General features: G+C 45.0%; 1 long non-coding RNA gene across 1 annotated transcript; it reads left to right on the top strand.

Annotated features, from left to right (window-relative positions):
* Window positions 1-1,635: 1,635 nt before the first annotated feature.
* On the top strand, window positions 1,636-6,571 carry LOC121139439. Its single transcript, XR_005876395.1, has 3 exons — window positions 1,636-1,834; window positions 4,374-4,390; window positions 5,073-6,571. It is a non-coding gene; the product is annotated as an uncharacterized LOC121139439 (long non-coding RNA).
* Window positions 6,572-27,520: the final 20,949 nt, after the last annotated feature.

The following is a 27,520-nucleotide window of genomic DNA, read 5'->3' as shown; positions in this document are numbered from 1 at the left end:
CAAAGCAATGTATGATGTCTTTATTTTATTTTATTTTATTTTATTTTATTTTTCTACCCAGAGGTCAGGATCGGGAAAACTGGACACAATCTCATTTTATTTTAACGCCCGCCCCCCCCATCCTTTCTTTTGAATACTTCCCCTTCAAGCTTTACAATTTCCATTCTGCATCAGAGTTAAGTGTCTTTAAGTCTATATATCCCCTCTCTGTGTTAGCAGTGCTGTGTTTTAGAGTGCCCTGGTAGTGAGAAAAAAACAAACAACCAAACCAAAAAAAAAAAGAACCAAAGCCCGCCCGTGTCTCCCCAGCCCTTTCCTCTGTAACCTTTCTCCAAGTGAATGCTAATTGAAAAAGAAAGAACACACTAATCTTGGAATTTAAATGCATTTAACAAAACCAATCTCACTCTAAATTGTTGTTTCGCCCGTTCCCTTTTCCCTAACAGATGTCGGGAAACTGCAATTTCTATTAAGAACACTTGACTGTTTACTGAGCTCGGGAACTTCAGCCCCAGCCTGCATCAATCTAAATGCGTTTCGAGACGTCAGGCCTCAGAAAAGTGCAGACTGTTAGCCGGTTATTTTTAAATGTAATCTTCACATAAAAGAATCACAGCGCTCCCCCCCTCTCACTTTGTCTTCCCTTCTCTTTTTTAACGATGGCATCAAGCACAGGCGGAGAAGGGGATTTTTATGACCCGTTTCATTTAAGTTGCTTGCGGCTTGAGCTGGTGGCTTTAGCATGGGGTGAATGAAATTATTAGTTAAGTTTATGAAGTTGAGCGCAAAGAAACATGCCGTCTGATGCTCTGTACCCCACATGCCTGACAAAGGGGATGGAATTCAAGTCCTGGATGGTGCCTGATACAGGTATGGTTGCAGAGCTGGGAACTGAGGCCAAGGGGATGCTGTAGTGTCAGTCCTTGGCAGGGTACCAGCTGGTAGGCAAGGACAAGGTGGACCTTGTGTCTTGGCCAGAATCCAGAGAATCTTCACAAATCCATTCCCTAGGCCTGGCCCTGGGAGCATCAGTGTGGTGGTTATCATTTGTTTAAAAGCACTGGTTTAGCGCTTGGCATAAAACGTACATATATTGCAGGCTCAAGCTGTGGGATTTTACAGTGCTATCTGCACTAGGATGCAGGGCCCCTTGTCATCTTGCCAATACCAAATTGCACAGTTTGGAAAGATGTATCTTCTGAGTTTTCAACGTTTTGACGTGTGTTCCCTTTCCAGTTCCCTGTCCCTCTTACTTATTAAGAATGAAAGAAGAGGGAGGGCATGGGGTGGGGGGCAGAATGCAAGACAGGGTAAGCAAAAGCGAGTATAAAGATGGAACACAATACAGATGTACGCCCGTACCCAGGGGTCTGCCAGGTACAGACTGCCTAATAACTAGCCTTCAGCTCAATATGAGTGTCCTCACTCACATTTGCCATTTGCCCCAGAATACAAGCCCCGAAGCTGGCTGCATGGTCCTGGCTGAACGACTTGTTAGGAAAACCCTACATGTGTGCATGTTGCTTGGGTTGCAGGCACTCCTGGCTCTCATGTGGGATTTTGCAACAGGCATCGATTTCGCTGGTCTGCAGTTAACAAGACAGCTTGTTGGGGGCATTTGTGTCCCATCGTAGACCTGGTTCAGAGAGAGCAAGCCTCTTTCCCTCCTGTGTTTCAGTTTTCTCAGTGATTTTGTAGCTGAGCATCCTTGGGTGAGACCAGGATGAAGTGTGGACCAGACACCAGGTTGGAATAGTCTTGGTCCTGGACCTTGGCTGGCAGACCTTATCCTTGTCCTGTCTACATCTTCCTCATTCTCTCATTCTTGAGATCGGTAAGGGACATTTCGTTTAGGCTGAAAATAACAATCACCTTCCATGGGGCTTGTCTTGAAAATGTAGGATGAGTTCCAGTCCAGTTTAGTAGAAATTATAAACCCAGGACTCCCAAAGAGCAAAGTTCAGTGACTCAGACTGTGTCCCCTGAACTCTCTGGCCTCCTTCTGAGCATGTCTTTGTTCCCTTTGTCTTCTATCTTCTTCCTAGCTTCCTCTCTGCCTGTTTGCTTCTGTCTCCCTGATTCCCTTCCTTCCTCCTTGGATTCTATCATCCTTCCTTTCTCCATTCTTTTTCCCTACATCCCTAGGCCTCATTCCTTCCCTCTGGCTCTATGACTTTGCTCATCTCTGGTCAAGAGAGGTGTGGCCCTCAGGAGGGTGAGAGGAAGCAATTCCCTTGCTTAAGGAAGGACTACAGATTTCCTCGTGGGGGCTCCGGTGAGGTCAGTGTGACTTGAAGACACAGACGAGGGTGGGATGCTCAGTGGATGTAATGCACTTCAACTCGCTTAGAATCCTTCCACTTGGGCGTGAGGATGTGGCCTCAAATCTGCATAGAGCATCCAGAGGAGGAATGCAGGTCTCACTGTGCATGGTAGGGTTCTGTAGTGGCCCTTGGGTCTCTTGAGAACAGCCCAGGGAGTAGGAGAGACAAGATGATTTAAATCTGGAAGCTCTTCTAGATTCATCATTTCGTTCTATACAAGAATAAACTGGATCACACAATGTAAGAGAGCCTTCCAGACTCAGGGAGCAGCATGGAGGAGGATTTGAAGCCAGGACTGACCATTTACCCTCTTTCCTTCATTCTGGATTGAGTGTTTCATAGAAAGGGAATGAGTACTCCACATCTGACAGAGGGTCCATCTCCAAAATTTACAAAGAACTCAAGAAGCAAGTCTTCAAAACATTGAATGGTTCAATTAAAAAGTGGGGTACAGAACTAAATAGAGAATTTAAAAATGCTTGATAGACACTTAAAAAAATGCTCAACATCCTTAGCCATTACAGAAATGCAAATCAAAGCAACTATGAGATACCATCTTACTCTTGTCAGATGGTTAAAATAAAAAACACCAATGACAGTTTGTACTGGAGAGGATGTGGAGAAAGGGGAACACTCCTCCACTGTTGGTGGGAGTGCCAACTCAAACAGCCACTTTGGAAATCAGTATGGAGATTCTTCAGGAAAATTGGAATCGTCTACCACAAGATCCAGCAATTCCAGTCTTAGGCATATACCCAAAAGATGCACATTCATACTACAAGGACGTCTGCTCCACTATGTTCATGGCAGCATTATTTGTAGTAGCCAGAACCTGGAAGCAACCTAGATGCCCCTCAACTGAAGAGTGGATAGAGAAAATGTGGTACATTTACACAATGGAGTACTACTAAGCGGGGAAAAAAACCAATGGAATCTTGAAATTTACAGGGAAATGGATGGCACTAGCAGAAACCATCCTAAGTAAGGTAATCTAGTCACAAAAAGACAAACATGGTATGTATTCACTCATATATGGATTGTGGACATGGATCAGGGGAGTGCCAGCCTACGAGCCCACTGCCAGAGAATCTGGGAAACAGGGAGGACCTTAAGAGAGATATGCATGATACCCCAGAGAAGGGGTATCAGACAGAATCTCCTGTGCAGATTGGGAGCATTGAGGGAGGGGAAAGGGAGCTGGGAAAGAGTGAGAGAGAGAAGAGGAGAGGAGAGGAGGACATGGGGGAGCAGGAAGGTTTAATTGGGGGAAGAAGAGAGGAGAGCAGGATGAGAGATACCATAATAGAGGGAGACATTATAGGTTTGAGGAGAGATGTGGCACTAATGAGATTTCCAAAGATCTACAAGGATGGACACCAACTGGCACACTAAGAAATAGTGGGGAGGCTACCTTAAATGCCCTTCCCTGATAATGAGTTTGATGACTACCTTATATGCCATCCTAGAACCTTCTTCCAGTGATTGATGGAAGCAGAAGCAGAAGCTAAACACTGAACTGAACTCCTGGAACCCAGTGGCAGAGAGGGAGGACTGATGAGCAAAGGGGTCAAACTGAACTGGTGAAACCCACAGAGACAGCTGACCTGAAAAAGGGGGGAGGTCTTGGACTCCAGACTGATGGCTGAGAGGCCAGCATGGGACTGATCTGGACCCCCTAAATTTGGGTGTCAGTGAGGAGGCATTGTCAATCTATGGGACCTTGGGTAGTAGATCAGTATTTGTCCCTGACATACAAATGGACTTTAGAAGCCTATTCCACATCAAAGGATGCTCTCTCAGTCACATGGAGGAGGGCCTAGGCCCTGCCCTGGATGATATGACAGACTTTGGATATCCCCCATGGAGGGCCTCACCTTCCTTGGGGATCAGAGTGGGGATTGGGTGGGGGGATTGGGTGGGTTGGTGAGGGGTGTGGGAGGAGGGGGGGCAACCTTTAGCCACCTGGAGAGCTTGAGCAGCATGGTGGAAAGAGAAACTATTTAAAAATGTGACCATTAAATTTTTTTGTTTGTTTGTCCTCTTTTCCAGGGCTGATATTCTTAGAGGTGAGCACTGACCCCGGACTCCCAAAGCTTTGATTTTAATCCCAAGCATTCAACAGCAACACACCTTAGACTTGTCCAGGCTCAGTTCCTTTTATGTCTCTAGCTTTACTTCCTAGCATTCCCTCCTTCTCTAGAAGTCCCAAAGTGCCCTGGACTTGTGAGTGTGGGCCTTGAGTTCTCCATTGTTGGTAAGGCATGCATGGCTAGCTCAACTTCTCCAATCAGTTTGGAAGTATTTTTGACAGACGGAGAGACAAAACTTCAGCTTCAAGTATATTTTAAATTTTATATAGCTTAAAGTATATTTTCATCCCCTCCACTCAGGGCACAGGAACTGAGCATATTGGCAAGAATGCAAACTTTGGAATCTGATGTTCTTTGGCTTAAATTAAAAAAATAAAATAAAACAATGTCTGAGATTTTCAGACTCTGCCCATGGGAATTAGGAAAACATCTTTGCAGAAATAATGGGGGCTAAATAGGCTGCGTGGAGGGCGGCTTCTAGCTCTGCATGACCTAGGGGGAGGGGAGAAAGAGACTCAGGAGAAGAAAACTACAAGAAGCCATGGGTGGTGCCTGTTGTACTTTCTTGCATGGGGAGCTGCATGCAGAAAGTGTGTGGAGGGGCAGTAGATAAAAGACAAAAGACCTTCCTGTACACATAATCAATCTCTTCACCCAGGATATTGGGCTTGACTCCTGCTCCCTGGGTTTGAAACCGTCGGAATACCAGAGCAAACGGCATCAGGAAAGCTCTAAGTGGTGGGAGCAGAAACCAGCAGTCTCCTAATGAGGCACAGACGATGACCAGTAGAAGAAGTTCTAGTCTGCTGTGATTGATGCTTCACAGTGTCTCAAACTCCTCCTGGGCAGAGTTGCCCTGGGGGTCTTACACGCAAGAGCCAAGAAGGAGAAAGCTGGGCTGTGTGTGTATCTCCCTAGGGGTTTGCGGCTGAAAAGAAAAGATGAGAGACTGCTTGGGGGACACTGGGTATGAGAGTCTAGATTCTCTGTTCTTAGGTCTCTCCTCTGTCTCCCCTATCTCTGTGTGTGTATGTACAAGTTCATACATGTGTGTGCGCATGCACACGGAAGACAGAGTTTGCCATTGGGTCCTCCTTCCTCCATCATTCTCCCTCTCAGTTTTTTGAAACAGGGTCTCCTATTGGATCTGAAGCTTAGCAATTCAGCTAGATTGTCCATCCAGTGAGCCCAGGGATCCTCCTGTCTTTACCTTCCAGTACTAGGATTTTAGGTGTGTGTTGCCATGGGTACTGGGGATGGGAGTCAGGTCCTTTCACTTGCATAGCAAACTCTATGGACTGGACCATCCTCTCAGCACTGACAGTTCTTGAATTTTAAACCTAGTGCCCAAACTGGACAACAGACAGTTTCTTAGAGTATAAGGGGAATATTGTCTCAGACACTTCTAGGGTGTGACCTTGGGCTGTCATTTAAATCCTCTGTGCTTGCCTTCTCCATTTCTTCAATTGTAGAATGGAGACATTCCTCATAGAGTGGAAAGGTGTTACTCCTACATCCTGGGTGCTGTGAGCACTGAGTGTGTTCATAGGAAACTCGGAGCATGGTCCAGCTCTGAGATGCAGAGACAAGAGGAAGGAGAAGGATCCAGAGAGTCAAATCACTGTCCACCCAGGTGGGAGGGGAGTCGGTTCAGAGGGGAGCAGCCATGCCAGCTGGCTTGCTGATGGGAGTTTAGTCAAGACTCTCCTTCTTTGTGACATTGAAAGTTATTGTGAGTGTGTGTTTTTAAATGCATAAGGGAAAAAGTGTCGGGGTGGGGGGATGAGGAGGGAAGACATACATCCCAGCCTGTTTCCCAATCTGGGTAGATTTCTCATTAGGATAGCATTCAGCTATTCTCCGAGCAGGTCTAAGAAAAGAAGGCTTCATCTCTGGGTCTGTTTAGAAGTGCATGGTAGTAGATGAGCTCCCTTGAATCCCGCGACTGCTTCTCTCCCCGTCCAGCACAAGCTATCTTTGTTACCCTATCTTTCCCCGAAGCCTTTAGCAATCGCTAACAATCCTATTTACTCTGTGTACCAGACAAACACAGTTACCGTTCCCATCTCACTATTTTTATCTAATATTGAAATTTCTCTCCCTAAGAGCAGCCCAGAATACATTATGGTATCTGCTGAATAAATGATGTGCGTAATACGCTGTGCAGAGATGGTATTTATGAAGCCGAAATGAAGGAATCACTCAGTTCTCCTTTGAAAGGAAATTCAATTGGATACGTTTGCAAGAAAGCAAAGACATGCTTTCTTTGAAATCCCCATGCAAACTTTTAGAATCAAGGCTGGCTTCTTCCTCCCCGTTGGCAACACAGACTGCCCTGCTCTGCCGTTCTCAGCGTGCTGGCTCTGCATAGCTTCAGGTTGTCACCCAGTTCCAGGATGAGGCATGCCCTTGTAGGAGCATCACTGCTTACCTTTTTAAGTATAATGACATGTCAAATGCGTTTTATGATACTTGAGATATTACACATCTCTTTCTCCTAATGTCTTAGGGAGAGGTAGGTTGAGAGCACCCCCATTTTGCCCAGGAAACACTTGGCAACAGGCTTTCCCTTTCCCAGTGGTTTCACAAGCAAGGGGGTGCACCACATAGTCCTCTGGTAACCAGATTTTGCCCAGGTGTTTTGTGCAGGGTGTCCTTAATGGAGGTAGTAGTGATGTCACTGAAACCACGCTAATGCGAGCTTTTATAAAGTGCCACCTCAACCTCTCCCTCTCCCGTGACACACTGGGGGAACCCAGGGCAGAACAGGGAGAAGACAGGCTGTTCAAAGTCCCTATGACGAGTGACTTGGAGCTGGAGTTCGGAGCAGGCCTGGTATGCCTGGTAGCAAGTTCAAGGATTTGCCTTGTGTCTGGCTTCCTCCAGGGGGCGAGGCTCCCCTGGTTGTGGGTCCAGAAATAAAATGTAGCTGTCCTTCTCTTCCTGCAGTCCCAGGCAGTATGGGGAGGGCTCCTCATCTCTCCTGAGTCCTCACCCTGCAACTTTGACTCCATGTTCCACCTGCCCTTAAAGACAGAAAACAGGAATGTGATTAGGACAGAAACAAGAAAAGGGCCAAGTCCCCGGGGACTCTTTAGCGTAACTGACTCCTTCCCTGACTGAGGAAGGGACATGTGAGGATATTCCCAAAGGCAAATCAATTCCCCAGGACAACCTAGCTCTCCGAGGGAGGAAGCCCCAGATTGGGACTCCTCTCTCCTTCCCAAAGTGACCCTCCCGTTATGGCAACAGGGTACTTCTGGTGAGTCTCCAACAGGTCAAGAGAAGGTGGGTCAGTCAGTGAGTACTGAGCTTCGGGAAATCCAAGCTTCTGGGTGTCCCTCTGAGCTCTAGTTCTGGCACAGAGAAGCAGGCCAGCAACAAGGAGTAAAAATGTGTTTGGTTTTCACCATCCTGGGGCCCGCTGAACACCACATACCAGGACAGCATTGTCCAAAACAAGAGTTCTTCAGATAGACGCAAGGGCACAGGTGCAAAGACAAGTCACACACATTCTGGAAAATTCTCGTTTCAGCTGTACATTTCTTTCCTTTTGTGTCAGAATTTGCTGACATATTTGCAGGACCAGTGTGCAGGAGAAACGTCCTTGAACAATAAACTGTGGCACGCTGGCCCCTTTGTTAGTTGGAAGAACTTGAGAGTTGAATAGAATGCATTGGCTCAGGGTCTGTTGGTCATGATTCAAGTGACAAACAGCTTAGACTAGTTATTGACAAACTGCATACAATCTGAGTCCATTTCACGGGTGAGAACTTACTTATTCCAGGTGTGGACAGCCATATTTCTGATGTGCTGGTGGCTGCTGTTTATACCCCGGAGGGCAAGTTGAGATTACGTTACCTACAAAGAAGAAATTATCTGCAGTCTGGCCCTTTACAGAGATAAGGTCTTTTGGAGAATAATCCAGTGGACTCCTTTTTCCTTAAAACAAACTGAGGACTTCAGTACTAACTACATGTGTTGGAGACAGTGAGCACCAACCCCCACTCTTCATAAGACTATGGAGGGCCATGTCCATTGGCATGATGACTACAAACACATTTCTAGAGGTGTAATTAGGATTGATCTACTTTCTCATTTGCTAGAGTCACACAAGACAGGACACACGTGTAAATATGTTCTTCTGGTGGCCTCCATGATAGGGACCTCCGGAGACCAGATAGAGGAGTAGTTATGGGGCCGAGCAATGGGCTTGTCTACTGCATGCTGAGTGGAAGCCATAGCAGCAGAATGGCTGTGGCATTGCAGGCCCCTCTGCCTTTCCCAGGGCACAGGCCCAGCCACTGATCTTCTGGCCCCATGTTTACACTATAAATTTTGATTTAGCTGTACACTCGTTAATATATTTTTCTTCTGTTGCAGATTGTTTTCCAGTGAACTGAATATTAAAAACATATTACAGAAAGAAACAGCCCGCCCGGCTGATTGTTTCTTTGCAAAATGGGTGTGATGATGAGCAAATGCTTGCATTTACATAAACAATCAGTTGACGGGCCCTTGCTGAATGTGAGCGTTCATGTTTGATGGCATCCTTATTGCTGCCATCAATAACAATATCGTCCTTGTTGGATAATAAACATCATAGCCAGCGTGTTTTAGGCAAGTGGGCACTTGACAGGGGGAGTGAGAAGTGGTCTTAGCTGGGTCGATTAAGGTACTCACCATGGGCATAGACTAAGAGTACTTCCTTCAATTCTGGCTGCAGTCAGTGTCTTTGCCAAAGACCGGTTGGCAACTATTGTGAAGGTTTTGGACTTACAGGAGGCTGACACACACTCAGGAGATCTTCCAAGGCAGAAGAATTGTTTCACTTACCCTAGATGACTGTGCTGCCTGGTGAGATGTTCAGGACTCTGCTTCCCGTGAACTCTTGGCCTATGTAGGTGATGACATGCACAGGAAGACACTGATGGCACCATGTGACTGTATCAAAGGAGAGAAAATGAGGACCTGCTGAGACATTGGGATTCTGAGTTTATTGCCTGTCATAATTTCATTTCTGTTGTTGTGACAAAATCTCCTGCAAAAAAGCAACTTGAGGGAAAGGAGTTTATTTGGAATATGATTCCAGGGTATAGTCCATCATTGCAGGGAGGCCAAGGCAGAAACTCAAGCAGCTAGTCACACTACATCATGTCAAGAGTGGAGAGAGATAAGCTCATCCTTCTTCTCTTGTTGGTTGGTTACTACTGGGGTGGCTTTCTCAACTCTTTTGTGTTTCAAGACCACCTCACGAAATGGTACCAACTGCATTAAAGGTGGGTCTTCCCACCTTAATTAACAAGCAGGATATCCCTCTATAGACGTGCCCACAGGCTAAACTGATCTAGATAATTCCTGGGCTGATGAGCCCTTCTCCAGTATTTCTAGGCTGTGGTAAGCAACCATTTAAAACTAACAATCACATTGCTTTATGGCTTTGCTTTAATCCTGATTTTGGTCACAGAAATTTAAATTTTCATCTTGAGTTGTAGATTTTCTTACATACGTGCAGCTAGGAATGTGTGAGCTTACAGACCTCTGGTGGGTAAGTTACTGAATTTGTGTCTATGCCATACTTACCTGTGACAAGAGTAAGATCAAGGCAGTATTTTCTAGCATCCCAAGGGTAGAGTCCTCACCATGTCCTCCTCCTTTTCCTTGTCCTTCTTTTACTATCCAATAAGTTTTGAATACGATAACTAATTCTTTGAGAATTTTGTATATTACACTTTGATCCTATGCACTCTACTCTCCCAGCTCCTCCCAGATCCACACCCTACTCCCTACACACTCAACTTTGTGTCCTCATCTCTTTAACATCAGTGCTTCATGTGGACTCTTGGGTGCATGACCATTCAATGCAACACGGTTGACCTTGCAGGGGTCATACACTTAAAGAAAATTGTTTCTCCCCTGACAGAGACCTACAACTGGTCAAAGTACAAAGAATAAGAGACTGCAAAATGTTCAGCCTTGGGGGATGGGGGAAGAGAGGAGGGAGAGGGAGCTGAGATTGACATGTGAAGCAAGCTTGTTTCTAATTTAAATTTAAAAAAATTAAAAATGTTCGGTCTTAAGTGGGACATCTCCATCACCCCCTTCCTCCCAAGCTTGGCTGAGGGAATCATTGTAGAAAAAGTGACAGGAAGACTGTGAAAGCCAGAGGTAGTGGGTGACTACAAAAATCATCATTTCCCAGTCACAGCAGGGCATTTACACAAGTGAACTCAAAGTTGTGATGGAATGCTCAAGTCCTGTGCATGTTCAAACCAGACAAAGTCACAGCATTGGATGGGGAGGTGGTCAGGCCCTTTTATTTTAAAACAGGCATCCTGAAAACAAAAACTGCAACTTCTTAAATGCTGGAACAGATTACCTTCTGTATAAACCTAGGCCAAAAAGTGACACAGAGAGCAAAGAAAACCTCACTCTACAGAGATCAAGAGAAGAGATAGTATAGCATGTGGGTCATAGGCGGGGACCACAGACAGGAAAGGGTGATCTGGGCACCACCACTTAATCCAGGTGTTCCTAAGGAAGCTGTTCCACCCCACCAGGATTCAGTTGTTGCATCTGTAGAGCATCTGAGAACACTCTGGTAGAAGGCTAATGGCCCTAAGGTTGGCGACTGCAGCACACTCAGGCGAGACCACGCAGGAATGGCCCACAGCAGCAGTTGTGTCGCTGTTTGCTGGTGTTGTGAGAGGCAGCCATGCACAGCTGTACCGGAGGAGCAGCTGGTGTCCATCCTACTACACACACACCCGTGTCCACACATGATAAAGCTGAAACGGTGGCTGACAGCCTGGGCGTGGCAAAGGGTCATGCGTCAGTTCTGAAGTGTCATTGAGACTAGTGAGGAACCCCAGGACCTTTGCCACTTCTGCTCCGTGACTTCGGTTCCGTGTTCTTTTTGTCAGCTAGGTCTTTGTCATTTCTTGGGAACAGTGGACTTCAGTCTCAACAGCTGAATGCCAGCGTGTGTGACTTCAATTAATTTCGCTGTGAAAACAAGTCCTTCTGGAACGTGGATGTGGGTGTGGCTTACTCTTTGCCACTTTGGGTGCCATGATGAATAACTCACAATGGTGTTTAGTTTTGAATGCCATCTTGGCTAGGTGGAGATGCCCAGAAGCTTGCTCAAATATTATTCCAGTGATTTTTTTTTTGGTGAAGTTAACACCCAGACTGGTGGGTTTGCAAACACTATTTGTAACTCAGGTGAGCTTTGTCTGCGCAGTTAATGACAAGGATAGAAGAGGAGAGGCCCCTTAGCAGGAAGGACTTCTGCAGTCACGGGCCTTTAGTTTTGTCTCTCCATGGCATGGCTATAGAGTTTGCTCCATCCATGGGGGTAAGAACGCTATTCCCCCAAGATATTTGCTTCCTCTTCATCCCAGGAGCAGGCTACTGGGGGCAAAGCTATACCATCCTCATCTCCATCCTACCCCATTCAGAAAAACATTTCCCCTGACAATTAGGGGAGCCAAGAAAAGGGAGAATGGGCAGGAAGGCAAAAGGCAACCTCGATTTTCTGCTCTTCCTTCAAATCAAACTTTGTCCCTTTGGTCACAGAAATTGGTCAAATATTTTGCAGCTTAGTGAGTGATTATAACTTAGTGAAAGGCAAGCAAATGTTAGGGAATTGTCCTAAAGCACGTTGTCTGGTTCGAGGTACCCTTTCACCTGCCCTTCCAAAGCCTGGGCCAGTCTGCCAGCCAGAGGTCAGGCGCTCCGCAGCTGCCACTAGTGTGTTGAAAGTTGTAGGGTTTTTTTTTTTTTGCTATTGTTTTTAATTTTCTTAATCTTCGAGAAGTTAGTTTACAGTTTATTAACTTGGATGCCTAGAAATGACTCCCATGGGCTGTTTGGCTGCCATAAGGCCTCAGCACAGTGAGCTCATAAGACCAATCTCAAAGTTACAGACACATTAGTGGCTGCCATTGAAACAGCAGGAGGCCCGCCGACTGTCTTTGTGTTTCCCTTTGCAATGAGGATCAAGTTTTTGTGTTTTCTCCACAGACAACCAGAACCTGGCTTTTCCGTTCTTTCCCCCCTATAAAACAAATGGTTATTTTCTGTAACGGTGGTAACTACATGCCACCTAAGGGCTTAAAACCACATTAGCAATTATTCTGCTCTCTGCTCACACCAGAGAACAAAGATCTGCAGTGGAAAATCTTTCTTCAGCTGAAGGAATTGAAGTTGGAGGTTAGCTGGTCTCCACAAGGTCAGGGCTGAACATTCCCTGAACTGCGACAGCCTGGCCATGTGGTGATATGCTCCTGCCTAAGACAGACAGGATGCAGAGGACCAACGACTGTCCCATGGTGACTACGTGGCTTCCTGTCTGAGTCACCCCACCTCTGTGAAGCCAAGGTCAGTGTAGTGTGGTGGATTGTATCAGACTATGCACCATAATCTAAGGCATTTGAACACCTGGTCTGGTTGGTGGAGCTGTTTGAGGAGGTCTGGGAGGCATGGCTTTGCGAGGATGTTTGTCACTAGGATCTACCTTAGAAAATAAAGTCTCAGTTACACGTGGCTTGCTCTCTCTGCTTCACTTGGGAGCTCTGATTTCTGTTTCCTCTGCCATTACTGCTGCTTGCCGCTATGTTTCCTGCTGTGATGGACTCTTACCCCTTTGGATCCTTACGCTCAAACAACAGCTCCTTTCTATAATTTGATCTTGGCCACGGTGTTTTACCACAACAATGGAAAAGTAAGTACATACACCAGCTATGTCCAAGCCTTGATCATGAAAGAGCCATCTCCACCCTCTTCCGATGCCAGAATCTAATTGCTCGTGGACCACTACAGCAGAGCAATGCGTCTCTCCTGTCCTCCCTGGAGCCCTGGCTCTTTTCCTGATGGGCACTGACTGTGTGATCTCGTTTTGATTGCGGATTCTCTCTGCTTCCAGTTTCCCCATGTGGAAGGCACAGGATGTTACTCAATTGGAAGAGCAGTTGCAATCAGTCACCAAGCCAAATGGCAAGAGGACACAGAGGAGAGCATGAATCAAGTATACTACACGGTTGTTCTCAATCTATGGGTCATAAACCCTTGGGTTGGAATGGACCCTTCACAAGGGGTAACATACCAGGTATGTTGCATATCACACATTCATACGATGACTCAGAGCAGTAGCAAAATCACAGATATGAAGTAATAGCAAAATAATTTTATGGTTGGGGGTCACAAGAGCATGAGGGACTATATTGAAGGGTCAAGAGAGAACTGGTATAATAGGTATTTGGTAAACATTGGCCTTCTATCCCCTCCCTGGGGAAAAACTTTGCCTCAGCACAGGGGCACTATGGATCAATTCAGATCATGTGACATGCTAAGAGAGTTGAGGGTGGCCTTGCCCATTCCTCTTTCTTTGGCACTCCCAGGCAGTGTGTCACCGCCTTTCTTGCAGCCAGGTGCTGCTGTGGCTCTTCCTATGCCTTGCCCGCACGGCTTCATGAAGGAAAGCATGTGAGAGGAAGCAGCCCTATTCACTCAGGACTGCCACACACTTCAGAATGGATGTGAACAGAAAACAAATCTCAGTTACTTCGAGTTTTGTCTATGCAGGTGGGGGCATAACCTGCTTAGTGTTATCTTAACCAGGGGCTATCCCTGTTATGGCCAATTGACTTAGAGGTAGTTCCTACATTTGGATGGATACATCAGCACATCAACACACACACACACACACACACACACACACACACACACACACACACACACACACACACACACACCCTGAACCAGAAATTTGAAATTTGAGATCAGGGATCTACTGAACACTTGGTTAACTTACTGTTTACATTTTCATCTGGACATTGGCCTCTACAAGCACAAGTCAAAGTATAACATCAAGAATTCAAGCCAGATGAGATGGTACATGCCCATAATCCTAGCATTTGAGAGGTTGACACAGGAGGATCATGGGTTCATTATTCATCATCATCTTCAGTTACATAGTGAGTTCAAGGCTAGCCTAGGGTACTTGAGGTGTTCAAAAACTACCAAAATGAAAACCAAATTTTTGTTTGCTCTGTGTGGTACTCAGGGAGCAGAAGAAGGAAGACTGTGAGTTTAAGGACAACCTGGGCTACACAGTGAGATTCTACCTCAATTTAAGAGAGAATTAACAATTGCTTTTGGGAAAACATTCAGAGATCAGTTGAGAAGCCTCCTGTCATTCCCACCATTGGTGTTTGTACAGTCCCTCATTCCCATTCTGGTTAGCCATAGTAACCATAGTCTGAAGTTATTTAATCTTGTCTCGATTCTTTCAAGGGACAGTGACCACTTCATGTGACTTCTACGACAGTGTGCAGTTCTGAATATGTTATTTTACTACTTGCTGATGTTATCAGCCTGTACTGTACCTAGTTTGCAAGTATGTTTTCTGTGTGTGTGTGTAAAACAAATCCTATACAGTGTATACTGGCTAGTCTGATGTTAGCTTGACACAAGCTAGAGCAATTAGTTGGAAGCCTCAATTGAGAAAATGCCTCCGTGAGGTCTGGTTGTAGCCTGGTGGTGGTGACACATGCCTTTAATCCCAGCAGTCAGAAGGCAGAAGCAGGCAGATCTCTGTGATTTCAAGGCCAACCTGGTCTACAGAACTAGTTCTAAGACAGTCTAGTCTACAGAACTAGTTCTGGGACTAGTTCAAGGTTATACAAAGAAACCCTGTCTCAAAAACATTCAATAGTTGGGCATTCTTTTAAGTAGTGATTGATGGGGCAGGGCCCCCAGACCATTGCAGGTGATGTCATCCTTGGGCTTGTGGTCCTGGTTCTATAAGAACCAGGCTGTGCAAGCCATTAAGAGCAAGCCAGTAAGCAACATCCAACTGTGGCCTCTGCGTCAGCTCTTACCTCTAGGTTCCTGTCCTGACTTCCTTTGATGATGAACTGTGATATGTATGCATAAATTGAATAAGCCCTTTCCTTCCCAAGTTTCTTTGCTCATGGTATTTCATCACAGCAACAGTGAACTTAGTTTAAGACACAGTGTTTGCTATTACCTGTGGCTCCAGAAAACCAGCAAGTCCTGAAATGACTCTTAGGTGTAGCCATCTTTTTGTGCTGTTTGATTATTGGTTTGAAATACAGTCTCATGCAGCCCATGATGGATGACCTTGAACTCTGATCTTCCTGCTTCTATTTCCCAAATACTTGGATTGCAGGTGTCCACTTGCATATCTGGTTCTTGTGGTGCTAATGCTCAAATTGAGTGTCCTGTGTATGCTAGGCTGGCACTCCACCAGCTAGGTATACCCACCAGGTCATGACTACCTTTTCCTGATCTTCTCCCAGGACACAGTGTCCTCTGCCTACCGCGGAAGTTCCTTGTCAGAGAACCCAAGGTTACATTGATGAGGTTCCTATCAGGATTATAGCTGCCCCCCACCTTAGGCCCCATCCTCCAGAGAAGCCACGGAGCATCCTGGCCATCTTCCTACAGGAGAGCCACTCAGGTCATTAAAATGCAGTTGCTGCTCTCTTATTTGTTCTGAAACTTCGCAGATATCTCCATGTGATTGACATGTTAAGGGCAATTTGAATATCATATAAATTTTGCATTTGCTTATGTTCAATTTCCTCCATGAGAAACACAGTAAAAAGAGAAGCTAGTGTCTGCTTGACAGGGCCATGTCTCGGTGTTCAACTTGTCCTCTAGTTCCAGGTCACCTTCCTCCTTCCATCCCTGTCAGCACATCAGTGACTCTGGCCCTCCCCGCTCCCACTTCCCCAAGCAAGCTTCAGGCCTGTCTCTTGGGAAAGTGACAACTATCTGGTAAGGTTTTTCCCTATGTGTTTTTCACTATTTGCCATGCATGAAACTGTTACCTTTTCTATGAAGCATCGGCTTTTAAAAATGCATGCCAATGATGGAGTTTTTAAATATCACACCCAGTCTAATGCCCTCATATTCTTTCTCTGTACTCTTATGCATTTTTTTCAGAGCAGGTGATATTCAGGAACACGTGCCACATAATTAAAGAACTCACTGCAGGGCTGGCATGTCTCTAGTCCATCAGTGGTTCTGCAGAGTGTTTGTAAGTAAGGTATATGGCTGCATCCTTTTGAAAAACACAGATCCCTGGCCAGGCCTGGTGGGAGCTGGAAGCTCAATGATGAATATCCCACCACAGTTCCTGATGTCTGACAGCTTATGGACCGCAGCCCTAGCAATCTCTGGGTCACCTTGGAAGGAGGATAGTTTGGTAAACAAAATGTGCATTTTCTGGCTTAGCTAATATACTCGTTGAAAGAGGAAAAGGGAGCAAACCCATGTATTGTGGGTCACCTGAGCTGCCATGTATGCCAGGTGCCCGTACACACATTAAATCTACAGCCTGACAAGAGAGGCTTTATGTCTGTGTGCTTTGGGAAATGCAGTGGGAAGCATTTTCCCTCACTCTAGGACCCAGATCTGTGCTCTAGTATGAATTCTATGCCTTTTCCAATGCATCCATATTTCCTTTGGTTGGTCTAATGTTTCGGTGTTTTAAAGATTTATGTATGCGTGTGCTTATGTGCATATGTATGTATGTTTGTATACGTACATTGATATTTTTTATTCATTTATATGTATATATCTGACTGAGTGTTGAGTGTCACAAATGTGCTGGTACACCTGGGGAAGCCAGAAGAGGGCATCAGATCCCCTGTAGCTGGAGTTACAGGGAGTTGTGACTGCATGCTCAGTTACAAGCTGGATGCTGGGAAGTGAACTTGGGTCCTCTCCAAAAACACCACTCTGTTACTCATGAGCATTTCTCCTACCCAGTTCTAAGGGTTAAAAACTTTCAGATAAAATCAGTTCATCATTTGGGGATTCTTTGCATGGTATTTCCAGAGAGGATGGACTTGGAACACCATATGAAAGTGGGTGTGATTTATCTGGCCAACAAAGTTGAAAGAGAGAAACCAATGCACAGATTATTGGCAAATATCATCTTCAACCTAACATAGAACTAGCAATGTTTATGTGACTCAAAAAATTCATGGTAGAGCATTTTGTTAACTAGCTATGAAATTCAAAGCTGATTTCACAATTGCCTCTCAAGGGTTCCTGAGAGGTCCTGAGGGTGTGGACTCGAAGTCATTTGGTACCAACATGGACACAAAAAGCTGGAGGTGCTGCCAGGGACTCAGAACAAACAGGGCATTTATCCTGCCTTCATGGCTCATATTCATCATGGCTGACAACCAGGTAATTCAATTATCTCTGGCCTTGGAAGTCATGTCCTGTGGTTCATGTGCCTGTTCCTATCTGTGCTGTTCTGTCAGACCCGAGGGTGATGGCCCTGGGCTGGCCGGGGAAGGTGAGCTCTGGGTATACATAGATTCCTTGTTATTTATTCTTTCAGTGATGACAGTGATCTAGTGGTCCAGGAGGCATCTCGTCCCTCTGAGTCCCCAGTAAGGACAACATGATTCATGTTTATGGCATCACATTCTATACTCTTTTTTCTTTTGGTAGGGAGAAAAAACGTCTCACCAGACATGGAACACGATTGCAGTGGAATAGCTTGTGTGTTCTTACTCTTACTCCTAATGTGCTGGGGCCATGTAATGTGTGGTATGCAAGATGGCAAACATCTTCCATTGTCAAAATTTCAATAAGGGTGGGTTTGCACCCCAAAAAGAAAGACAGAGGATACTGATCTTTTCATAAATACTATCCTTTGTCAAAATCCCCAAATCCCTAAAATATTTCATCTGGAGATAAGATAATTTTTCTCAGGCCTGGGCTGAAACAGAGAGTAAAGGGAAAACCACCTATCAGATACAGCCAGGGATGTCCTGTTGCTTAGGGGGGCGGTAAATTAAAGGCTTCTATCTTATCTGTGTTTCAATTAAATTCTTATTTTTGGTTCTTTGCAGTGTGATTGAAGTCTTTCCATGACCTCCCCCCACTATTCTAGTAGGTGGGCATTATTTAAAAAAATCTTTAATGGTCATATTGATCACATGATGTGGGTTACTTCTCATTTAGGAAGAATTGACATGAGCAAGACTGAGAGAAATAGGAATTCTATGAAGGTTGCACGTGTGTCTGATGCGTGCATGACATGGCCCTCGTGACCTCCTTCTCATGTGGCTTAATTGAAGTCTTATTTTTTTCACCCAACCCATATTTGACTATTAAGAAACTCACTCTTCATCCTTAAGAAATCGTAGCTAGGATGAGAAGAAGCCAAAAATGACTAAGAAACTATGTGAATATCTTGCTATCAAAGAGTCCTTGAAGGTTCTGAGTTCAGGGCTGGGCTTATTTCAGTGAAGGCTATAGAAAGAGATAGCCTGGCTAGAGAGTGTGACCCATGGAAGTTACTTTTGTAGACACTGGGTGAGACTTAAGGCTCAGTGTTATTTGGGACCTGAACAAGCAATTGATCAGTCAGTCAGCCAATCAATCAATCAACATGGGGGAGAATATGAATTAGTTTTCAAAATAAAAATTAAGCAAGTGTGGATTATGGATTTTAGGTATATAAGGACAGCATTCACAGTGGGAATATTCTAGTTCAGGCCTGAACTATGGAATCCTTGAAGGTCCTTGTGTGGAAATGGATGTGAAGAATATTCTGGCATGAAATTGTGTGTAGAGGTATGTTCTGGTGATATCTTTGCTACAAGAGTCTAAGGCAAAGTCACCACACTTGGGCCATCAAGGGAACAGACAGAGAATATTGCCGACTTTGTGAGCCTGTGCTCAGGTTGGCTAGTGGAGTCCAAAAGCTGGCAGAGAGAACAGAGAGAAATGGACATAGCAGATGCTAAGAGATGTGACTTGTGACTTCAGAACTTGAGGTTAGGATTTGACGTGTTTCTCTCATGCTTTAAGTCTTTCTTCCCCATTTGAGCTTCCTTTCCAAGAATATATTTGTTGCTATTCTTGGTGCTTTGATTAGAAGCTTATCAACATGTAGCTTTGGGAGGCGAGGTCTATTTCAGCTCCCAGTATGAGGATACAGTCTATCCTGGGTGTGTTGAGTGAAAGTGGCTGGTAGATGTGATTGGAAGGTGAGGTTGCTTGCTCACATGTAGGCAGATCATGAGATGGAGCAATAAGAGTGTTGAGTTAGACACCCCAGGACTCACCTTCCAAAGAACTAGTTCCTTGGCTAGCCCCAACCCTGAATTTCCACAACTCCCTAAAACTATACTACCAGCTGGGACCACGTGTTTAAACACATGAGTATGTGAAGACGCGTCTCTAATCCATAACATTGCATACCCACATAAGCTTATGCTATATTAGAGAGGCAAAAATGTTTTCATTCTAACTACACAGCTCCAATTTAGCTAAAAAAACTTCACCAAAGTCTCTTCAGAGATCCCCCAAGTCTTATTTGTGAGACCCTATAAAATCAAAACTCACATCTCCAAGTTGTCACCTGCTTCCAATGTACAAGGCAGAGTTGAAAATCCCATCCACAAAGAGAGGGAGGGGACAAGAAAACAAGACCAAAGCCAGCAGGGAAAACACACCAAAACCTTCAGCTCACTGTCTGGCATCTAGGACTCATGATGGCTTCATCTGGGCACTAAGGAGCTCAAGTAGTCACATCTATCAACACTGTTGCTTATACCCCAAGTGGCAGCTCTCTCTCAGGCCAGCTCCACACAGTGCTTCATGTTTTCCTAGGCAGGTACACCCTATAGTAACCCCTGAAACTTAATCTTCACTCTTACTTTTCATCTTCAAAAATAGCCTATCTGGGAACCCCACACAGGGAATACCTGGAGAATCTGGTTTAGAACAAGATGTCTAACACTAATGTTATACATCAGTGGAGGAATGTCACAGCTACAGGGCAGAAGGGTGTGACCAAGCAAATAGGCAAAAGGCATAAGTTTCTGTCTGTCTGCCCTGCCAACCAGAAGGTGTTGCCCACATTTAGGGTGGAACCACCGTGCTTCAAATAATCCAATCGAGAAAGCCTCTCACACGAGTACCCAGTGTCTTGGTTTTATTTGAAATCAGACCAGTCAAATGGACGACCAAGACTAGGCATCACGTCCCATTCATCATTTAGAGACAGTTCACAGAGGGAGGGGTAGGATAGTAAGAACATGAATGCTATTTATGGCATTTTTTGAGCCCTTACCCTAAGCAACACATGGTTTCATAGCTTTCCAGCTTTTTCTTCTTTCATTAATAAATCCAGGCAGTGATTATTCCTACTGTTATTTTGTAAATGAAGAAACTGAGCTAATAGAGGAATTTGGCCTCCAGGGAGTGGGTGAGGGGTTAACATTGTGAAGTGTTGTGTAGGCTGGAACTCTGATGTGGATGAGTGTGAGCTCAGAGTTACTTTTACCACTTTCTAGCTGAAAGTGTGAGCTTCTTAACCACTCTGATGCTGTTTTCTCATCTGGGAAAGAAGACAATAAGTATTCCCATTTCAAAGATGAAATAGAGAATTTCGAAATTTCTGGTCCCTATGAAGCACCCAATGAATGCTGCCTAGCCCTTCTATTAACTATAAATTATCCTGTTTCTTTTCAAATCTGGTCAAATGTGGAGCTATGTGGTATCTCTGATTCTTCTGGGGTTGTTCATCACATCGAACTTGGCAATGAGGTCATGCTCACTCCATCCATAAACATAAAGTCTGTGATCATGTAAACAGCCTTGAAACATCCTGAGGAGTTGTAGACAACCCCTGGAACTATCCCAGGAGTGCTCCTGTCACCCAGCCTCCATCGGACCCATAATCATATTCAGCAATATTCAGTACTGCTTTCCAGTGGGCTCTAAGGGACCTGGAGGGAGAAGCTTATCTGACCTCTGCCTTGGAGGGGGATGGGGGGACAACATTCTAATCAGCTTCACCAGTGTCTTGGGTGGGCAACCAGCCCCTCTGGTGGCTTTTATATGAGAAAACATCTATCCACAGGATCAGCTTACCTAATCTTCTCCTCTAGTAAATTCCCCACTTTCAAGTCTCTCTGTCTCTCACCATCTCCTCCATCTTTTTGTCTCCGTCTCTGTCTCCCTCCCTCCACAGGCTTTCTAGCCCAAATTTACCTTGAAGTAACTAAATATCCAAGGATATATTTAAACTTTTAAGCATCCTGCCTCCATCTCTGGAGCAGGGATTATAGGAGTGAATTACCCCACTACCAGGCCCCTTTAATGCAGTTGCTGGGGATTAAACCCAGGGCTTTGTGTGTGTTGAGGTTTTCATGATTTTCAAATTAGATGCTACTCCTGTGCCCCTCTCTGAAAATCTCCTCTCTCCTGTAATGGTAATAGAGTGAAGTCCACCCACACTTGTCTTTATCTAGCTGTAAAGGTTTGAACGAGAAATGTCTCCGGAGCACAGCCTTGGGCATTTGAACATTTGATACCCAGCTGTGGGGGCTTAACAAATGTGACCTTGCTGGAGGAGGTGTGTCACTGGACATACTCCAGTTTGCTCTCCCTGCTTTGTCAAGATGGGAGCACTCAACAACCCCACCCCCCGTAATCATGTCTGTCACTTGTTGCCACACTTCAACTCTGCTATCATGAATGTTCATCCCTCTGGAACTGAAAATTCAAATAAATCCTTTCTTCCATGAGGTGGCCTGTCTGTGGTGTTTTATCCCAGCCATAGAAAAGTGAGTAATACAAAAACATCCAGAATCTTCCCAACTCTTGTGCTTCCATGCACACACAAAGATTTATCATCTCCCAGCTTCATCTTTCAAGCATTTTGAGTGGTGTGCACTGAAGAATTTCTGAAATTTAGGATGTATGTTAAATCAAAGATTCTGACTCTACCATACTGTGTCACATAAATGTCATAGCATGGTGCCACAGCCTACCTATATGGACAGCAGCAAAGGCCAGCATTGTGGTGGCTAACCACATAGGTGACAGCAAGCAGGAGCAGATGACCACAGAAACATCCCTTGGGAATCTTGGGGCATGGTTGTAAGAAGTGCTGAGCTGCTTTGGGTTAAGAGAGTTTCTAAGTAGGATTCCAAATCAGACCTTAACTTCTCAGCACGAATAATCCTTCTTAGGAAATGCTGCAACTTCCACATTTTTGGTTAAGGGAACCCAAGGCTGGATGATTGAAGCAGACCACAGGTAGGTGCCTCAGGAAAACTGTCACGGACCAGTTTTAAGATGACTGCAGCCATGTCTTTCATCCCAATGCCATGAGATCCTGGGGACCTTTGATCCCAGTGACACACAATCAAGGTCTATGTCTCCTCTCAGCTCAAGGGTTTCTTCTGAAAGTGTAAACACATGTTCTAGGTAATCCGAAAGTGTCAAAATGCTGTCTATCTTAAATGCCTCCTTTTTTCTTCTTGTTTCCTCAGTTTCACAAAAGATGTTGTTTGTTTTTACAATTGATGGTCCCTGGGATTTAATATTATGTGACTGTATTCTAGGTAAAGACTTACCTGGAAATGGATACAGGTTAACTGGACATGGTCCTTGCCATGTCATATGAATTTGAATTCATATTCAACAGATGAGAAAGAATGTTCAGTATTTGTTTAAATTTTTCTTAAAATAATAATCACCTCGCCTTTGGCATGGTGCTCTAGACCTTGTGTGGACTGTCACAACCCGGCTTGAGCTTTCTCTGGTTTTGTAAGAAGAGGAGACTCATTCTAACCCTACTTCAATTGCCACCAAATCCATGTATTGGCACCCTAGTCCTAAGGTGATGGTTAACCGAGGGAGACAGCATTTTGAAGCTGGTCAGGTTTTGAGTCTCCATGAGGAACATTAATGCTTCTGCAGAAGATGTCCCAGACAGCTTGTTTCTGTGCCATTCAGGGACACAGCAAGACGCAGCCATCCTTGAATCAGGAGTGGTCCTCAGTAAACAGTGGATCTGAAAACTCCTGGATTCTGGACTTCCAGATCTCTAGAACAATAAGAAATAAGTTTAGAGTCTCTGGTGAGCCATCTTCATTCTTAAGTTGTTGGTATTTAGAATTACCATGGGAACACCTCTAGCATGCCTCTGAGGGTGTTTCCAGAAAGCAGTAACTAGAGAGATGGGGATACCCTGAATATGAGTGATACCATCTCATAGGCTAGGGAATATGTCTGAATGAGAAGGGAGAAGGGGGCTGAGCATCCACAATCATCACTCTCTACTTCCTGACTGTGCACACAGTATGACTAGCTGCATCCTGCTCCTGCTTTGCTGTGCCATACCCATTGTGATGGACCGGTCCCTGGACTTGTAGAGTCAAAGAAACCTGTTTATTCTCAGGTTGTTTCCTGTTAGCATCAGGAAAGCCATGAGCACAGGGAGCTGACACAGCACACAGTCTGTGACCTTCCTTTTTCAGTATTCGTCAAGGACTAAGACAGTGCCCAGCGAACACTAGTCTTTGCTCCATGCAGTATGTGGATCTTTCTTCCCTTTGCCCGTCTCAAAGTCTGTATCTAAACACTTGACACATGGACAAGTAGCTACTGCTCTCTACATATTTCTTGGTCTCCACCTGTTGGACAAAGTGGGTCTTACTGGGGGTTTCTACCATTGTGATGATACATCATGATCAAAGATGACTTGAGGAAGAAAAAGTTTGTTTACCTAGTCTTCTACATCACAGTTCACCTTTAAAAGAAGTCAAGGTAGGAAGTCAAGGCAGGAGCCCATGGAGAAGTGCTGCTTACTGGCTAGATTCTCATGGCTTGTTCATTTTGATTTGTTATACATCCCAGGACCACCTGGTCAGCGGTGGCTCAACCCAGAATGTCCTGGGCTCTCCTACATCCATCATTACATAGGAAAATGTACTACTGACTTGCCCGAAAATGAATCTCAATTGAGAGTCCCTCTTCCCAAATGGCCCTAGTGCATGTCAGTACTAAGAAAGCCTCTTTTGGGACCAAGTTAACTTTGGCCAGTGAGGTTAAAGTATGAGCCACTTCTGCCCAACTGTTAATTTGTGCGCTCCAGCCCTCCAGTTATACCTCCACTGATGTTACTGTGATAAATATCAGCACAGTGACAGCTGTCCCACTCACCCGAGTCTTAAAGTGAGCTAGTAAAGGACCTCCCCACCTTTGGGCCCAGAACATGAAAATGGAATGAAGCCTGTAGGTTGTTGTGGTTTGAGTACGTCCCACACAGTCTTGGGTATCTGAATAAATACCTGGCCCCTACTTGGTTTGGCTGGGGAGGTTCAGGTGCTGCTGCTTAGCTGGAGGAAATATGTCACCGAGGGGGGGGCTGGGCTTTGAGCTTAAGAGCCTCAGGCTACTTCCAGATCCCTTTGTGCTTCACATTTGCATTTGAGGATGTGAACTCTTAGCTTCCTGCTCTGGCCACCATGAGGGATTCTTACCCTTGTGGAACCATAAGATAAAATAAATATTTTTCATAGTTGTAATGTGTATTCTTTCCCATCAGCTGCCTTGGTCCCACTGCTGTCTCTGTCCCCAAATAACACGAGACACTATATTAATTATGAAGCTGTTGACCATTTGCTATGGTTTCTTAATGGCTAGCTCTGACTTAATTATTAACCCATAATTACTAATATACATTTTTATAAGGTCTTCTCTTACCAAGAACACCAGACTTGCACTGACTCCTCCAGGGATCACATGGTGACTCTCCAGTCTTGACTACATTTCCCAGAATCCTTCTCCACTCCTAGTCCCACCTATCTTGCATCCTTATTGGTCAACAGTGCTTTATTTATCAACCAATAAGACAACATATACACAGAAGGACTTCCCCCATTGCATAGTACCTTTTAGTCATGATGTTTTATCACAGCAACAGAAAAAAATCACTAATACAGTGAAAGAGTAGGGGCTCTTGTCACCTGATACAAGGTGTCAAAGACACTTACTGTATGCTAAAGCTGTTTCTCCTTGGCTCAGTATAATCATGCATGGACTGCCTACCCAAGATGTATGCAAACTCATGATGTTCCTGGAAGTCTGTAGTCACACATCCTAAGGCCATGTCAATATGCTAAGGAAGACAGCTGGTGTGGTCCAGTCATAGGCTGGTGAACGGGGTTCAGCATTTATTGCCGTTGAAAAGAAGAAGAGAGCTGTCTAACAGAACTGGTACTATTTGGTGTGCGTGACTGGAAGCAAGCAATGGTGGCAGGTGGCATTACAAGCAATTGTTCTTGATGCAAGGTTTGCAGGGATCCATTCATAGTTCAGAGTCATTTCCAAATGCCAGGCACCACTCTGCGTGCAGTAGCAGTGGCTAATATTTCTAAACATATTTCGGCTCCATGACACCTTAATAGCGTATGATAACACTCGCCTCCCTTTCAGAAAAATGGATACTCTCATTTCTCTAAACACGGGTCCTTTACTTCTAACCATTTCCATTTAAATGCAAATTTCAATCATGTCCACCTTTCTGTGTTCCAACAAGAGCAAAAGCATGGAAATGAGAGCTGTTTGAATCCAAATTTCAGGAGCCCAGGAACCACTCCTGATGGGGGTCCCAGGCAACTTTTAATAGCTCCCTTTTTTTGTTCCTCCATGTTGCTGAGTTCCACCTCAAAGGGAATATTTCACTGCTATTATAAGGAGTGGCTGAGTCAGAAGAAAGGACAGCTTGTGTGACAGGGCCAAGTGGTAGAGGGTCCAGAAGTGAGCTTGTGACACTTTGATAGACTCTGGGTTGCCTAGGTTGTCCCCACCTCCTAGGGACAGAACCTAGAAACGCCTGTGGTGATCCATTATATAACAACAGCATAGAGTTATTTTTTTGTGGGGAGGGGATTCTCCCCTTGTTACTGTGTGCTTCTGGCATCTTGATTAAGCTTCCAGAGACCAAGTTCATGCTGCCAGCATAGTGGACCCTCCTTGACTATGGGCTAGACCCACTATAGATTAGACCACTATGGATTAGACCTGCTATAGATTAGACCAGCCAGTTCATTTATATCTAGAACTCTCTCTACTCTAGATCCATGATAGGAGCATGGGTGAGAAGCATGGATTCTCCTGATTCTGTCTGGGCATTTGGCACTGCTATTGTCCAGGGATAGCATGCAATACTGGAGTTAAGAAGCCTGCATGATTCCAAAGATCTTCATGTCTTTCAGACCAATGTTTCAAACAAAATGTGATTTTCACTTTGATGAGAAATGCTGCGTGTTCTGCAGCTGCTCCAAAGTTCAGAGCATGGACATGACCCCAAGATGCTATTAAGGAAAACCTCCTTGTCTGTACTTCATTTTCCAAAGGTATTGGAGAATATGAACTATCCATTTCTTTGAGCATCTCTCCAGGCAGAGCTTACCACAGGGAGTGCTTCACTAGAAACTTGTCTCACTTGACTGGGGAGATGGCTCAATGGGTAAAATACTTGCTACATAGTACCAAGGACCTAAGGTCTGATCCCCAGCACTAACATAAAAAAAACAGGTATTGTGGTTCCTACCTGTAACCTAAAAGCTGGGGAGACACAGACGGGAGGACCCCTGGAGCTTTCTAGACACCCAGTCTACCTAAATCAGTGAGCTTCAGGTTCAGTGAGAGGCCCTATCTCAAAAACATTATGTGAAAAGCAATTGAGGATGACACTCAACATTGACTTCTGACCTTTATACACATTTGTGTACCCCCGCCCAACATGTACACATTTGCATAACATAGGCATATCATTTTCAGTTGTACAGCTCTGTGTGTAACTGGGCACCATGCTGGCCTCTGGGGAGAATACAGTCTAATGGAAGAGAGGAGCATGAGAGCCAGCCTTCATCACGGAGGAGGAGACATGCCAGAAACCTGAGGTCACCAAGGAGACATCTGCCCCTTACTAGGAATGGCTTCACAGAGAAGATTGTGGGTGGGCTGAATTCTAAAATACAATTAAGAGCCAACACAAGGTTTGGAGGGACACAGGATGTCCTCCTTATTTTCGCTCCTTGGTAAAGTTTAAGTTTTTGTTGTTTCATGATACATAGGGTAAAAGAACAGTCTCCAGGGGTGGTGCTTGGGAGATGGTAGCATTGGTAAAGTGTATGCCATCAAGCACGAGGGCTTGAGGTGGGATTCCCAGCACCCATCTTAGAAGCCAGGCACAGTGGTGCATGCTTCTAATGACATGGTATTAGAATATCTGGGTCCCTGGAG

The sequence above is a fragment of the Mesocricetus auratus genome, unplaced genomic scaffold (genome assembly GCF_017639785.1).
Source record: "Mesocricetus auratus isolate SY011 unplaced genomic scaffold, BCM_Maur_2.0 Super-Scaffold_15014, whole genome shotgun sequence".
NCBI classification, from domain to species: Eukaryota; Metazoa; Chordata; class Mammalia; order Rodentia; family Cricetidae; genus Mesocricetus; species Mesocricetus auratus.
Note: the sequence above shows the minus strand (reverse complement) of the source record. Positions and strands in the feature narration are given on the sequence as shown.